The sequence below is a fragment of the Benincasa hispida genome, unplaced genomic scaffold (assembly GCF_027475165.1).
Source record: "Benincasa hispida cultivar pf3 unplaced genomic scaffold, pf3_genome.v1.1 HicScf915, whole genome shotgun sequence".
NCBI lineage: Eukaryota > Viridiplantae > Streptophyta > Magnoliopsida > Cucurbitales > Cucurbitaceae > Benincasa > Benincasa hispida.
Genome location: NW_028327059.1, coordinates 1 through 16022, shown reverse-complemented (window position 1 = coordinate 16022; position 16022 = coordinate 1). Strand labels below are relative to the sequence as shown.

General features: G+C 37.6%; 1 long non-coding RNA gene across 2 annotated transcripts in view; it reads left to right on the top strand.

The window, feature by feature from the left end:
* Positions 1-16022, top strand: part of LOC150029794 (uncharacterized) — a 34320-nt gene extending 18298 nt beyond the window's left edge. Inside the window, exons 6-20 of one of the 2 annotated variants that reach the window (XR_016527318.1) lie at positions 94-255; positions 327-431; positions 638-740; positions 905-4381; positions 4835-4897; positions 4979-5495; positions 8018-8179; positions 8278-8398; positions 8528-8581; positions 8668-8773; positions 9045-9183; positions 15403-15500; positions 15611-15704; positions 15834-15887; positions 15973-16022. This is a non-coding gene — a long non-coding RNA (uncharacterized LOC150029794). The remainder of the gene's footprint in view (positions 1-93; positions 256-326; positions 432-637; positions 741-904; positions 4382-4834; positions 4898-4978; positions 5496-8017; positions 8180-8277; positions 8399-8527; positions 8582-8667; positions 8774-9044; positions 9184-15402; positions 15501-15610; positions 15705-15833; positions 15888-15972) is intronic. The other variant, XR_016527319.1, reaches the window with a different exon arrangement.

Here is a 16022-nt window from a genome sequence, read left to right as displayed (position 1 = left end):
TTTGGAACTTGAGTTTTACTGAATGCGTTTGAGGCCAGTTGCTACTTCTTAAGGTTTTAGAGTGTTTGAATTGTGTGTTATATGTGCGTGCAGATGATATCCCAAAGCTGTTTCCTGATCTTTTCGGCCAACCGTCGGCAATGTTGGTGCCAAGTGATTCCAGTTCGGTGCAGGTGAATAAGAAATTGAAGATCGGAGTTGTCTAGTCTGGTGGCCAAGCACTGGGAGGGCATAATGTGATTTCTGGACTATTTGGTAGGGTCTCATTGTGTCCACATTTATAAATCTAGTCAATGCATTAATTGACTGTTCGTTTCTATTTCCAGTTTAAGCAAGCTGAAGAAACTGCTAAGAAGCTTGATTTGGATGGCCTTGTCAATTGGTGGAGATGATTCCAACACAAATGTCTGTCTCCTCGCTGAAAACTTTATGTATTTTTCACAACTATGAAATTTGTTTATTGCCTTCCTCCTTTTTGCTCTCTCTTTCTTACTTTCATTGTCATAGATAAGCTATTATATGTTATTTTTATTGCAGAAATATAAGGTTGAGTAATTAATTACTATAGGGTACCATTTTTTGTGTGTGCAAGACTCTGTTATTTATATTCCCCTTCTATCTATTGTTTTCAAATTAGGAGTAAGAATTTGAACCCGAGTGATTGGTTGCCCAAAACTATTGATGGTGATCTCAAATGCAAAGAGGTCACCACAAGTTTTTGATTTGATTCTGCTTGCAAGGTACTCATTTCTCTTTGTAACTACTTTAGAATTGATATTTCGTTTGGATTGAACTTTGGTGACTCTTTCAAAGTTGAAGTAGTTTCTTCAAGAACTCAAGGAAAAAATGGAATATCGCATTCATGAGATGAGACTCTTAATAGGCTCTGCTGATATTTATGCAGATATATTAAAAAATGATTGGTAATGTGCACAAAGAGGAAATCATAATAAACATCAATCGAGAAAAGGTCCGGATTAAAACAGTCAAGATTCTGGAAGAACGAGAGAAGAAGAAAATGCCACCGTGGACGTGAAAGGCCCAGCTTGGAATAAGTAGTCCTTGAGCTACTATGTGAAGATCTCATCACGGATGCATTCTTTTCGAATATCCTTTTTCTACATCAATACTTCATGAACTTTCATCACCTTATTATTACCTGTTATCATATATTTGCTTTTACGTCTTTCAAAAAAAAAAAAGAAAAAAGGGCGAGAAAAATTTTGCTAACTTTCTTTTATTGTTATCATTACCCTCTCAATGTTTTCTTTGCAAACGATCAAGGCACACGATTGCGAAGGCGCTGCATGAAGATACAACTACTTTATTATTATCATTACCCTCTCAATGTTTTCTTTGATGGAATGCAAAGGAAGATTGCCGCAAAGAAGGAGGCATCGACAAACAATGCCGACGACAGCGCAAATTTTGGGGTTGTGTTTTTCCTTCACTCTATTCCAAATTCTGCACCATCGCATCGTATTTTAATTTTGAAAGTTTTATCACCACATCCTGTTTGATTACCGCAATCATTTAACATTGATAAATTTAGTAAGTCGCCGCATGCTTTCTCTTTGCCATTTATGATTTCAATGATGAATCACATGCATCTATTTTTTTTTATATATATACTAGAGTCAACTTATTTTTAGGACAATCACCTCAAGAAATGTTTTTAAAAGTTAGTGGTCGGCTAGCTTTCTTTCAAACTGATCCTTTACCAAACTTCTTAAGAACATCGCATGACTTCTTTCAATCTATTGGCAAGGAGGACATTGTCGCATTTTAAATTTTGGGGTGAGGTATTTATTTTCAACCTTGCTATTTTTAGCTATATGAAGAAAAAAAAGGAAAATTAGAATAACAACTCCACTGCCAACGCAATGGAGAAACACATGTTGATAAGAGTTAAGTTGTGAATGACACATACCTGTAGTTGGATGTCCGCAAGACATACGTGGGGGCAAGCCAAAACGAAAGTAAGTTGCCAGGATCAACGCATAAACAAATGACCGCAATTCCGCTGCTAAGTATGTATGAGTCTAGTTTGAGAAAGAGCGTCTTGCTCGTAATTGGATGTCCGCATGACACATGTGGGGGCAAGCCAAAATGAAGGCGAGGCATGCGTCCATCGCATGGTAGTTGCGCTCGTCAAGCGATTGTGATCACCGAGTCGAAGTTGCGATATTAAGCGAATGCGGTCACTACAAGATTGCGGCTACACGATAACGCATAATAGAAGGATCAGCGCAAGGTTGGTGGAATGAACGCATCAACGTACATCTTGGGAAAATAAAAAACTGATGTTGACATTTCACCTACTATGCCATTAGCAGCAGAGATTTAGAAAGGACTAACGCGTCGCGAATGTCAGAATCAGAGCAGTCCATTAATGCTGTCGGCAATCCAAGCTCTATATAAAGAAGCCGGTGAGTAGAATGTCAACTTATCTAGAGTTTTTCCCTGCGATCCAGACAAATGCGTGAGAAGAAAGCTTAAGAATTCTTCATCTCCTTCTTCCATTCTGAGAAACGACCAAAGCCTACGATCGGAGCTAGATCTCGGGAGAGTCAGCTCCACCGCCCATCCATGTCACCTGATGCGTTATTTTATGAGGTGGAATTATGGATGAAAATGCGTTGATTAAGTTTTCTCAGTGGAATTCAAGTGTAAACCCCACTGAGTTTCTTGGTAAGTTCAGGGTCGAACACAGGGACTTGGGAAAAAAATATGCGGTGGCAATTTATCAGAAGAATTTGCGGTAACCAAATAAATCAAGTAGTTATTAGGAATGTTGTTTGTGGTAATAAAAATAAACAAATGCAGCGGAGTTCGAAAAGAGTTATAAAACAGAAGACGCGATGAGTATGCGGTGAATGGGTTGAGAAGAGTTTCGGCTAACACTTCTTAGGATGCGTTCATGCTATGCGATCATGCAACACACATACAATTGTAAATCATCTCTCGATGCGAATGCTACGACTTTTAATGCTAGAACGCATGCGATGTATGCGATAAGACTATAGGACCTACACATAAGCCTCTATTCTTATTTATGCGATGAAAAAATGACACATACACATATAAGGCGACCACATAATATCATACCTATCTCTAGGATGCATGCGATGCAGGTTGGCAAACAGAATTTATCTCTAAGTTCCTATCTTTATTTTATGCAGTTATAATCTTGCTCTCTCGAGTCTAGATTCTAACTTAGCTCTTTCAAATCTTAGGTTCTTTCTTTAGACTCTCTCTCTCGAGTAGCTCTAAAGCGATGTCGAGCACAACATAAAGAAAATGGAGAACCTAAAGAGAGAGTCTAAAGAGCTACTCGAGAAAGAGTCTAAAGAGAGAGTCTAAAGGGATCAATATGTCATTCTTGAACTGATATCATTTATAACCCGCTTTCTACAGGTGCAATAGCTTATTTCGGAACTCAATGAAATTCTTGCCCATGATATTATAGATGAGGATAGGCTATGGAAAATGAAACTTACTACTCGTGCTTGAACTTTTGCTGTTTTACTTTAACGCTCCATTCCAAGTAATTGTTTTTTCTTTTTGTTTTATACACGTCTTTCCATGAAATTGAGTTGGAAAAGAGAAGGCAACAAGGTGCATATAATGGGCGGCCAATTCAAGGGGCAGTCACATTTCTTTGGGTACTTATTCTATTCGTGCTTGAACTTTTGCTGTTTTACTTAAACGCTCCTGTTTAATAATTTAGTGATTAACACATATTATATTTAGCACTTGGGTAGTAGGCAAATCAGTTGAGATCTCAAAAACATGCATGTTGGTAAATGCATCAAGATCTTTTAAATTCATATTTGATAATTAGGGGTATCAAGTATCTAGACTTCCATTATGAACTCGTAAAGAAAATGGCCAATCAAGTGATGGGTTAGGCTTACAGCAACTTGACTTTCAAATGTAAACTTACCAATGGTACGAGCGAATGGCCATGAGATGATACGAAAAAAATTGTACTTTGCTGGTTAGTGCTCTGTGTGTTATCTCTGTTTATTTCTTCTTTTGACTTATAGGTACGAAGGGATGTGTGGTTTACCCACGAACTTTGATTCAACTTATTGCTATGCTTTGGGTTACACTGCTGGAGCTCTCCTCCAGAGTGGAAAAACTGGACCAATATCATCGATCTGTCTGTCCCACTTCTTGTACCTCCTGATCATTTTAGTCTCTAACCTTTTAACCTTTCATTCTTTTTCTTGATATCAGTTTCCTCCATAGATTTTTTCCTCATTTCTATTACTTACTAGTTATGCATACCGGGTAGGAAATTTGGCTGCTTCTGTTGAAGATTGGATGGCTGGCGAAACTGCATTGACTTCGTTAATGGATGTGGAGAGGAGACACGGTATGATTTTTTCATGAAAACGTGCATTCCTGTTCTCATGTTTTCTTGAATAACACGTTAATAATTTTTTTTATAGAATATTTTTTATGGGGAATAAGAAGGGAAATGATAAACAGAGTATCAATTATCCAGCCAAAATGAGAACAATGGAGATCACTAGAAGAAAAAAAATGAAAGATGAAAAAAACTCTCCAATCTATATTAAAAAGACAACAATTTTCTAGTTGATGAGACTTAAAAGTTTATTTATTTTTTTCTTTTTTAGAGTATCCAAATAACTTAATAGTTACTTATACAATACTATAAAGACTAGTCAAGGTGCATGTAAGATCAGAAAAACAAGGATAAAAGTGGAGTATCTTTTCACTTAACAATTTTGAAAGGCTTTGGATTGATAGAACATCTTCATGAAGTCTAGTTTAATATTTATCATTTGATGATCTCTTTCTAAAGGTAGAATTCGTTTGGCATGTAAGTTCAAGCCTGTGATCAAGAAGACAATGGTGGAACTAGATGGTAATATGATCTCTTTCTAGAGTAACTGTCGTTTCCTTTAATCTCCTTCCCAGTCTTATATTATAATTCACGCCGCTCCAGTTGTCATGTGAGGAGGTCAGATCAGAATCCTACCATTGATTATGCAAGTTCAAATCTAAAAGAAGAATGGAGCAGGTGATCTAGATATAGGTATCTTACACAACCAAATTGATGAAAATCGAACCTATTTTTCAGAATTTGGATAAGATATTTTAATTAAGTCTCGGGTCAAATTGCATAGTTGGAACTGAGATATCTAACTTCTTTGTAGTTTCCATTCTTACATGAATTATTAGGAATGTGTTAAGTTCATTGTAATGTCTATTTTGTTGGTGTATATTTTTGCTCAGTATTGTCTTGTAAAGGGCCGGCCGACAAAATCACAGACGAAGCTTTATGGTATTTCTTTTAATTATTGGAAAAGGAGGGCTCCTGGGTATGTTCTCAAAAGGGAAGGTAGAGGTAGTACTTCGAATGGCGAAGAGAGGCGGCTCGGTAAAGAAGGAATGAGAAATCGTCAAAGATGATTTCTTTGTTGGCGAAACGAAGGGCTAGTTCTTTCTCTCTCCATCTTATGGTATTTCACTTGATTTCTTTCTTCTTGTCTTTCTTTATCCTTTTCTTCTTTCTCCTTTTTCTTTATTTTTTCATCTCTGTTTCTCCGTCTATCTTCTCCATCTCTTGCTTAATTTTCTCCATTCATATGATTGTATCTCAATATCTTTTTGTTTTTCTGTTTTCTTCATCTCATTTCCATTGATACTCCTTTCTTCTATTTCTTTCTCTCTTTTTGTTTGCCCTTTGTTAAAATTTGATACTTCATGTATTATTATTTAGTTTATAGCTAAATGTCATTAAAGCTAAAATATTGAAATATTAGTTAAGTAACTTGGTCATTAGTGTTGCGTGTGTGTATCATTAGTGTGGATGTTAGTTTAAACAATATAAAAAATTGTTACGACTGTTGTATTTGGTTAGTTCATCATGTACTTTTTTGCTAGGTTGAATCACTTTATTTTTGTCCCCAATTCAAGTTACGGAGTAGAACACACTAAAAGGTATGAAAAAGTTGTAGTAGTCTTTTACCTTCAGGCTATTAAATTTGAGTGATTTAGTCACATATTAACTCTAAATCTTGCCTAGAATATTTTTCTATCTTAAAATCTAGCTCTTTATTTTATCATTGTTTTAAAAAATATTTGAATTAGTCTTTGTCAAATATTATGTCACACTTGAGTTTATGATTTTTCTGTTCCTTGATTTCTTGAAACTAGCTGATCTTTATTTTTTGACTTATTTTATTTCTCTTTTAATCGGTTCTTTGAGTGATTAGTTGTTTAGGATTGTGATTTATGATTCTATACGGCATGGACAAAAAAAAAGAGATGACATTTTAGTTCGTGGGTATTTTCATCTCCAGAATAGAATCTTAAATTAAAATCCTAAGTTAGTAACTGACAAATCAGAATTGGAATTGATTAAATATGTCAAGTGGGGATAAAAAAAATTCACTTTTAACTTTTTGTATTTTATACTCATGCTCCTTTGCCTTTTTGCATAATCTTTTTTGGTTCTATACAAGCCAACGGATGATTTATAATGAGTGCAAGTCACACAATCTAGGTGGACCTGAATACGATTGGGGTATTAAGGTGATTTTTTAAAAAAAAAATTATTTTGCACTGCCCTTTATATTTAATTAATTGAAATTATTGGTAAAAGTGCAACCTTTTGATGAAGCATAATGTTTTTGTTGCAAAATGTTAGTTGAAAATTATGACCTTTATCTTATAATCCATGACAACTACAACAATGATGTATTTATGTTTATCTGACTTGAATGCATTGACTTTTCAGTTTACTTATAGTAATGGGCAGACTGCACTTGAATCAATTACAGACAAAATATATGGAAACACCATTTCTATAAGTACACGACGTAATTTTTGTGATTGGTTCATTTTGTTTTTTTTTTTTTTTTTGTTCGATTTCTTGTTTACTTTCAAATTAGTCAATTTTCATGTTATATTGCATTCAATATTTTGTACATTTTTATTCTTTTCTTGTTTATATGAAAGTTTTCTTTGAGTCGTTTGGGTCCTCAGTCCTCTTGTGAAGTGCCTATTTATTTGTTTTGCTATTTTTACGTTCTCACTTCTTGGTGGAAACTAAAAATCCCATAGAAAGTTCATTTATTTTCTTGGTTGGTTCTTTGGGAACTATTAATACCTTCCATGTCTTGCAAAAAACCTCCTATATGTCTTAGGCCTGAAGTGGCAAGTTTTGTGGAGCATAGCCGAGTTCTAAACATTTACCTTGGTTGTCCCTTTTCCACTAGAGTCTCTAGGTGTTTTTGGTTGGGATTTGTTTTAAGCCTTTTCTTTTTGCTAAGGTTGGGTTTTCATCAAATGTTGGTGGAGGTCTTTATCTATATGCAAATTGATTAATTTCGTGGAGACCAAATGTGTTTTCTCTCTCGTTGTTTTAGCCACAAAAATTCTAGTCTCTTGCTGGCCAAATCCTCACATCAGGGACTCATATGGAGCTTTTGGAGAACCGAAATCCCTTCTTAGAGTGTTATCCATTTCATCCACAAGCTATTTCCTCTTATTCTAGTCACGTCCTTCATCTTCTTGACCTTGTCGAACACTCAATTTTCGACTTCTTTCATTGATTCAATCTTTCATTTCTCTACCTATCTCCCCATTTTCATCTTCATTTCTCTCCTACCAATGTCTCCGCCTTTCATCGCTAATGCCGATGTTTCCCCCATCATTGCATCTTCTCCGTCGGAGATTGGCCGTGTTTCTATTGTGTATAGCGAAGTCCAAGCCCACCATATCGATCAACCTCTCCCTTTTCCCTCTATTCTCAAAAACCCCTTCAAAATCCTCGATGGCCCTCCTAGCTCTGAGTTGATTGATGTCCCGAAGGAAGAGTAGTGACATGCATTGAGTTTTGTTTGTTCTTTTACTGTGTTTTGCTTATGATTGTAAATCTCGCTTTTGTTTGGAACTTGAGTTTTACTGAATGCGTTTGAGGCCAGTTGCTACTTCTTAAGGTTTTAGAGTGTTTGAATTGTGTTATATGTGTGTGCAGACGATATCACAAAGCTGTTTCCTGATCTTTTCGGCCAATAGTCGGCAATGTTGGTGCCAAGTGATTCCAGTTCGGTGCAGGTGAATAAGAAATTGAAGATCGGAGTTGTCTAGTTTGGTGGCCAAGCACTGGGAGGGCATAATGTGATTTCTGGACTATTTGGTAGGGTCTCATTGTGTCCACATTTATAAATCAAGAATAAATGTTTGCTTTTTTGTTCAAGTTGTGGCTAATTAGCAGCTTCTATGATTTTGGTGAAGATTTCCTACAGGTTCATGTAAAAGGAAGCACGTTGTATGGTTTCAAGGGTGTCCTACAGGGATCATGAAATGTAAATATGTAGAACTGACTGCAAAATTTATCTACCCATATCGCAATCAGGTTAATTTTCTTGAAGTGATTTCTAGCTTTCAGTTGTTAGAATTATTAGTGTGAATATGTGCAGTCTCGATGCGAAGTGATTGCCATTTGAATGCAATTCTTGATTTAAATGAATTTTTGTTTTATCAGGGTTGTTTTGATATGATATGCAGTGGGAGGGATCAGATTGAAACTCTAGATCAGGTGAAACTCTTTCTTCCCATAATTTTCATTTTGAGACGTCTTAGTTGTATTCAAGGCATTAATTGACAGTTCGGTTTTATTTTCAGTTTAAGCAAGCTGAAGAAACTGCTCAGAAGCTTTGATCTAGATGGCCTTGCCAATTGGTGGAGATGATTCCAACACAAATGCCTGTCTCCTCGCTGAAAACTTTAGGTATTTTTCACAACTATGAAATTTGTTTATTGCCTCCCTCCTTTTTACTCTCTCTTTCTCACTCTCATTGTCATAGATAAGCTATTATATGTTATTTTTATTGTAGAAATATAAGGTTGAGTAATTAATTACTCTAGGGTACCATTTTTTTGGTGTGTAAGACTTTGTTATCTATATTCCCCTTCTATCTGTTGTTTTCAAATTAGGAGTAAGAATTTGAACCCCGATGAGCAGAATTTCAACTTATCCTGGGTTTTTCCCTACAATCCAGACAAATGCGTGAGAAGAAAGCTTGAGAGTTCTTCATCTCCTACTTCCATTCCGAGAGACGACCGGAGCTAGATCTCGGGAGAGTAAGCTCCACCGCCCATCCATGGCACCACTGATAGCCTTGAGCACATCCGCTAGAAGTAAGTCATTGCTTCCAGCTGGTCATTTCATTTTCTTCCCTTTTCTTATATTGTATTTTATGACATTTTGTGATTAAGGAATTAATACATGATGTGTTCAATGCATTTCTGTGTTTACTTCAATTTTATCTCCATCTTTGTTTACTTAGCATCCTTAACTTTCATTGCATCACTTAGTGAGATTGCTAGAGTATCGCACACTTAGTCATGTGGATTAGGGATATGAAGCATGTAGAAAACCACCGAGAGATGTGCGTTGCGTGAGTGTGTGAGTAAAACTTATTTGCTTAGTGTGAAGCTATAGCTACACTTGTCTATAGGCGGATGCAATGCTTGTCTATGAGTAAAATCAACAATAACTAACTGTCTGTGAGGGTAAATGGTTGGTTGCATGAAGCAATATAAGCTATTGTTCACTAGAGATAGGAATAATCTTATATCAGCAAAGTCTATGCGGTTACCTTGTCTTATGAATGCTTCACATTTAGGCATACTTGAGAGAGTAATCTAAAATCCAAATCTAAAACTCAAGAGAGTGGATTGGAATGCATAAGCAAGAATGGGGAACTTAGAGATAAGCTCCGTTTGCTATCACACAGCGTATGCACCCTACGGAGAGAATATTGCATGCGTCCAGGAAGTAGGATACGGTGGTATGCGGCCATCACGCTCATGCGACGAGAGCACGTGAGCGGGTTATGGAGGTTTAGGCAGGCATAGGCTTCCTAGCACTATCGCAGATACATCGCATTCATCCTAGAGTTAGGCTCAAGTGTGTGTAGCATTATCGCATGGCTTGCGTTGACTAAGGTTGCCCTTGCGATCACTTTTAAGGGTTTCAATGAAGACATCTCCACATTTTATCTATTTTTTCATCCATTTACTTCCTGTCAATAGTTGTCGTGTCTTTACCTCTCATTCTTATTCACATTGTGTTGTCTGTTAGTTAGGAGTAGGAGTAGTGTTAGCTTAGCAACCCCTCCATCATTCTTTTATTTAACCGCCGCATGCACAATATCACATTCATTTAGCTACAAGTCCCTGTGTTCCACCTCGGATCACCCGAGAAACTTGCGTTCGCGTTATACTTGGTGTGAACGTAAGAAAACTTATGACAGGAATGCATGGTCATTGCATACATTTGTTAATGCATAGTTCATTCCAACGCATGACCACGACGCATGATAATCAAAGCATACCTTAAGACATGCATCGCATACTGCGTTTCACCAGATTTTAGGTGTCTCGTAATTGACATCTAATTTTCCGTCATCAGCAGTCTCCACTGCGAAACCCCAAAACGAGTCCAATAAAGAAACGTAACTCATCATTGAGCAAACCATGTCCAACAAGGTTCTATTTCTCCTCTCCGCTACACGATTCTGTTGAGGTATACCCGACGCTGAGAGTTGGAAAACGATTCCATGTTATATCAAATAGTCATGGAATGCTGAGTCCAAAAACTCTCCACCTCGATCCGATTGAAGTGTTTTAATCCGTCTATCCAATACGTTTTCAACTTCAGCCTTGAACTCTTTGAACCTTTCAAAGAATTCAGACTTCCATTGCATAAGATAAACATACCCGTACTTGGAGTAATCATTAGTAAAACTGATAAAATACTCATAGTCATCTCGGGCTTGCACATTCATATGACCATAAAGGTCAAAATGTACTAACTCAAGATACTCTTTGGCTCTATAACCTTTTCTAGTAAAAGGTCGTTTAGTCATCTTACCCTCAAGGCAAGACTCGCACACTGATAAAGAATATTCTTCTAACTCACTTAGAAGTCCATTTGTCACCAATCTCTCAATCCTATTGAGATTGATGTGCTCTAAACGTAGATGCCAAAGTTGAGCATTTTCTTTTGGAGAAATTCGTCGACGTTTTGTTGTAGGTACGGCAATTCTAAACAATTCAGTATTATGGAGGGAATTAATGGCTAACGGCCTTAGCACATATAAATTCGATTCGAGATTTTCAGTACAAATAAAAACACCATCTTTATGAATAAACGCTTTATCCACATTAAAAGAGACAATATATTTACATTGCAATAAACACTTTACAGAAATAAGGTTCCTTTTTAGTTCGGGAACAATATATACATCATTCAAAACAAGAAACATATTCTGTAAAGCTAACTGGAGCCGTCCCACTGCCACAGCTGAGACGACGTACCCGGTGCCTACTCACATCGTCATCTCATCAGCCTCCAACTATCGCCAAGATCTAGTCCCCTAAAAAGAAGAACAAATGTGGTTAGTAGCGCCCAAATCAATTATCCAAGCAGAATCATCATTCTCCACTAAACAAGTTTCAAGTACAAGTAAATCACATTTACCTTTATCGGCCTTGGCCTTAGCCTTGGCTGCTTTCTTCTCTTTCAGATACCGAGGATAGTTCATCTTCCAGTACATCCTAGTTGCAGTGGAAACACTTTCTCTTTTCAACCGGTGGACGCCTCCTTGGGGTGACAGGCGGTGGGTTAGCAGGCGTCTTCCCTTTTCCCTTGCCACCCTTCTTCTTCTTCCCCTTTGTAGAGTTAGAAGTAGAAGGTGTAGACTTCGTTCCTGAGGTCGAACCTCTATGGAATGTCCTCGAGGATGAAGCAACATTTGCCTCACCCTTCTTCCTCTCCGATTGGTAGGTCTGCAACTCGTGAGGAGAGTTGTGAGGTTATATTTCCCTTTCTTAAGAATCACATTACTAACAAAGTGCAGGGAGCTCTCGGGCAATGAATGCAGGATTATGTTAACTTGACTGCCCTTATCGGTGGTAGACCCATTCAACTCCGCCACATTAAAGTGAACCATCATGTTAAGCACATGCTCACGAACAGAGGTGCCTTCTTCCATTTTGGAGTTGAATATGTATTTAAGAGCCTCATGCAAAAGTGGTTCAGACGGTTGTCCAAATATCCTCGCAGGGACTCCATGATCTCACGTGCTGAAACCAGATGCTCATGTTTCTTGGCAAAAACTTCATAAAGATTTGCCAAGATGTAGGCTCGGGCCTTCTCGTTGGCCATTGTCCATCGCTCGTATGCCTCCTGAACATAATTGAGACAGTTCCCTTTATCATTTGATTTACCTCAATCACGTATGAGAACCCCTTTATTCTAGGTGAAGCCCCACAACGATAATAAGAATAACCACAATTAGCTATTTAGTAAGCAACCCCAAGAAAGCTAAACATATTTGGCTTGGAAGATTGATCGATGTCAAGAAGAAAGGAGAACTTGTTCCTAACTTAAGGATTTTGAACTCTCCACAATCTAATCGATCAAAATAAATTGAAAGTTCTAATACATGCATTTTAAACACAAAAATACAAAGAAAAAGCATAAAGCTTGAGAGACAAAAAATCTAATGAAATTCCAGTCAATCTCAAGTGTGTTCCAATGACCAAACTACATATGTATTTATACTAATTGAAAAGACGACTTGAAAGGACACAACTTTTCACCCAATTGACTAGGTTTAACAAAAACTCTTCAACTACATACATGAACCTTAATAAATGTATATACATTGAAATAAATTAATAAATCAAGCATTAAACACGGGGATGAATCTGAATTTTGCAGATTCATTAGGACTTTTGCACCCAAGTGACTCTTGGAGCTTCAAGGGTTGCAACTCTTCATGATGGGCTAGAAATTTAGCTTGGAAGCAAGCATTTAATCTCTCTTCAAGTCTTTTAGCTCTAGCTCTTGTCATTGGTCCTTGAGGCATAATGATTGCCTCATGATTGGATTGACTTGGAAAGTTCTTACAATGACTTTCACCACGAGCTTCAGTTGAGCTAGTTTGAGATTGTTAAGCTTCACTTTCATCTTGTAGAACCTCAATATTTCTTACTTGGCTAACTCCTTATGATTGCCACTTATTTGTTTATCACATCCTTTAGTGCCTTTCCCACTAACTCACCTCACCTGTAACAATATCACTACCTGGAATAGTTGCTTCAACTCGTTTATTCCCAGCCATATCAGCCACAACTTTCTTAGTACAATCATTACTGCTATCATTAGTTTTGCTATTTTCTTCCACAGTACACATATCATTTTTAGCACAAATACCAATATTATCAGAGACGAGTATGAGCATCATTTTCATTCTCAACACAAATATTGAGGTTATTAGAGACAGAAGTATGAGTTCACCTTGGGCTAATGTTGGTTCGGACCATAGATCGTTACCGGAGAAACAATAGGTGGCCCAATTTCCTTCTTGAGATTCTTCCTTTAGTATATTATCCATGGACCTATTTGATAGGTAAGACAGAGACAGTGTCGGTAATATTCAAGACAGGATTAGGAAGGGAATCAGAAAAGAACAAAGATTGGGACTAGTTAGTCTCTTCATTAGAGCTATTCCCCTGAAAATGACTAATAGGAAAGAAAGGTTGATCCTCTAGAAAGGTGACATCTATCGAAATAAAATACTTGTGGGAGGGTGGATGAGAACACTTATACCCACGTTGATGGAGAGGATAGCCAACGAAGACACATTTCTAAGCACGAGGAGTAAATTTTGTCTTTTAACGCAACTGCGCGCCTCAATGCATACTCAACCTTTCCATGCAGCGTCTCGCGTGCACACTTGTACAACCCTCGTGTGCAACCTAGCGTACACACCCATGCAATGCCTTGCGTCATTTAGCCTTTGCGCGCATCTGTAGCCTGCCCGGTTGAGTTGCCTGCGTGTTCAACGGTTGCAGTTGCATGATTATTCAATCCAAAAATCCAAATTCAAATTCAAGCTGAATTTACTTATTTTTTCAGACATTATTTCGGGAATTTCCCTTCTACAAACTTGTTTTAAAATGTCTTAACTTATCTTAAAATTTGAGCTTCAAATTCTTCACGATCTGGTCAGAATTTTTCAATCTTCACACCTTGCTCAGAATCACCCGAGAGCTTGACCTCTTGAGGAAATCTTCTGATTTCAACTTGAATTCTTATGAATTTCCTTCCAGCAACCTCAGAGCTTCATCTACACTCCTTAAGCCTTCAAATGGCTGTGGAATCACCCCTTTAGCACGAGATAATTGTCCAAACCAAGTTCTTGAACTGAGGCTTCCCTTTTAGATTAAGAGATGCATGACCTTAATTACACTTAGGCTGCCACCTATCCCACTAAGTCAACATTAAACCTTCTAATCTCGACAACTGACCACTACAATTGGTGATTAAGCTGAAAGCTTCCCCTAATCACCAATGCATAGCTTCCTAACTCTTACCAACGCATGGCTTTACTTGGACGCATACACCTCTTAGCCAATGCACGCCTCAGCGCCCTTTCTCGCACCCGATGCCTAGTCTCAAGATCATCGCATGGCCTTACTTTACACACATCCTTGCCCGACCATTGCACACCAACGCACGCACAAGCCGCATCGCTTAAGGCATCCTCGCCCATGCACGCGTTCTTGCCCACCTAACCTCAACGTGAGTCTCGGCTAGCGCATGGCATCGTCTTCTCGGCCAACACTTAGCCAATGTCCTTCTTCACGCCACTAGCTTTCATCTTAACCTTAAGATTCTTAGGCTGTCGCACACCTCAGCATGATCGTCAATGCACCATGACCTTCAACACTTAGTCAAAATTTCTCTCCTTAACCAAGCCTTCTTACTCTTTCACTTAACACTTGAGAGCCCTTAGTAAACAACACTTGAAATCATTTTTCTTTCCTTCCTTAGCATCCTCAAGCTTTCCCTACAACCTAGTATTAACTTACACTTAATCTTATTTAACATACACAAGTAGAGAAAATAAGCTTCGGGGTTGAAAAATATTTCTTGCTTTGCTTAATGAGATCCACAACTACTTTCCTTCTCAGGTAGTTAGTCATAACTACTTGACTCATTGAGTACTCATAGGCAATCATTTTAATATTCATATATTAAGCAAACAAAATAACTTCCACAGATTCTACTTAGATCATGATATTAATCTTCACCCCTACCCCATTAGAATTAGTTACTTATAACAAGAGATAAAGTGAAAGTGAGGATAGATAAGATGATAAAAGTGAACATGATGATATTAAAATAGTTGTTGAATACACAAATGAACAATCTCTTAAACAAAATGCAATACAACAACTAAAAAGATAAAGAGATAAGGTGAAGGGAAGTTGTTAGTAATCTCTTGCTTCCCACAGATGAATGTTAAGGCTGCTAGTGATATAATGGTTGGATGAATGCAGAAAGCCCTTGTAGACTCTTACTTCGGCGAAGCTTCAATGAAGAATTGGGGTGAAATATGGAGGTGGAATTTTTTTCTCGTGCAAATCTCAATCTTTGGGTATAAAAGTCCATCCCTCCTTCATGGCGTCAAGGCTCTATTTATAGAGCCGTGCACTGACTATTGGTGGAATTCCCACTCTGATAAGTCGTTATCGTCTAACGTGGTAGGTGAGAATGTCAGCCTTGCTATCATGGTCAATATTCTAAATACTTGCCAGAAGATCCGCTGACTGCACAATTTATCTACCCGTATCGCAATCAGGTTAATTTTCTTGAAGGGATTTCTAGCTTTCACTTGTTAGAATTGTTAGTGTGAATATGTGCAGTTTTGATGCGAAGTGATTGCCATTTGAATGCAATTCTTGATTTAAATGCATTTTTGTTTTATCAGGGTGGTTTTGATATGATATGCAGTGGGAGGGATAAGATTGAAACTCCAGATCAGGTGAAACTCTATCTTCCTAGAATTTTCATTTTGAGACATCTTAGTTGTAGAAAGGCATTAATTGATAGTTCGGTTCTATTTTCAGTTTAAGCAAGCTAAAGAAACTGCTCAGAATCTTGATCTAGATGGCCTTGT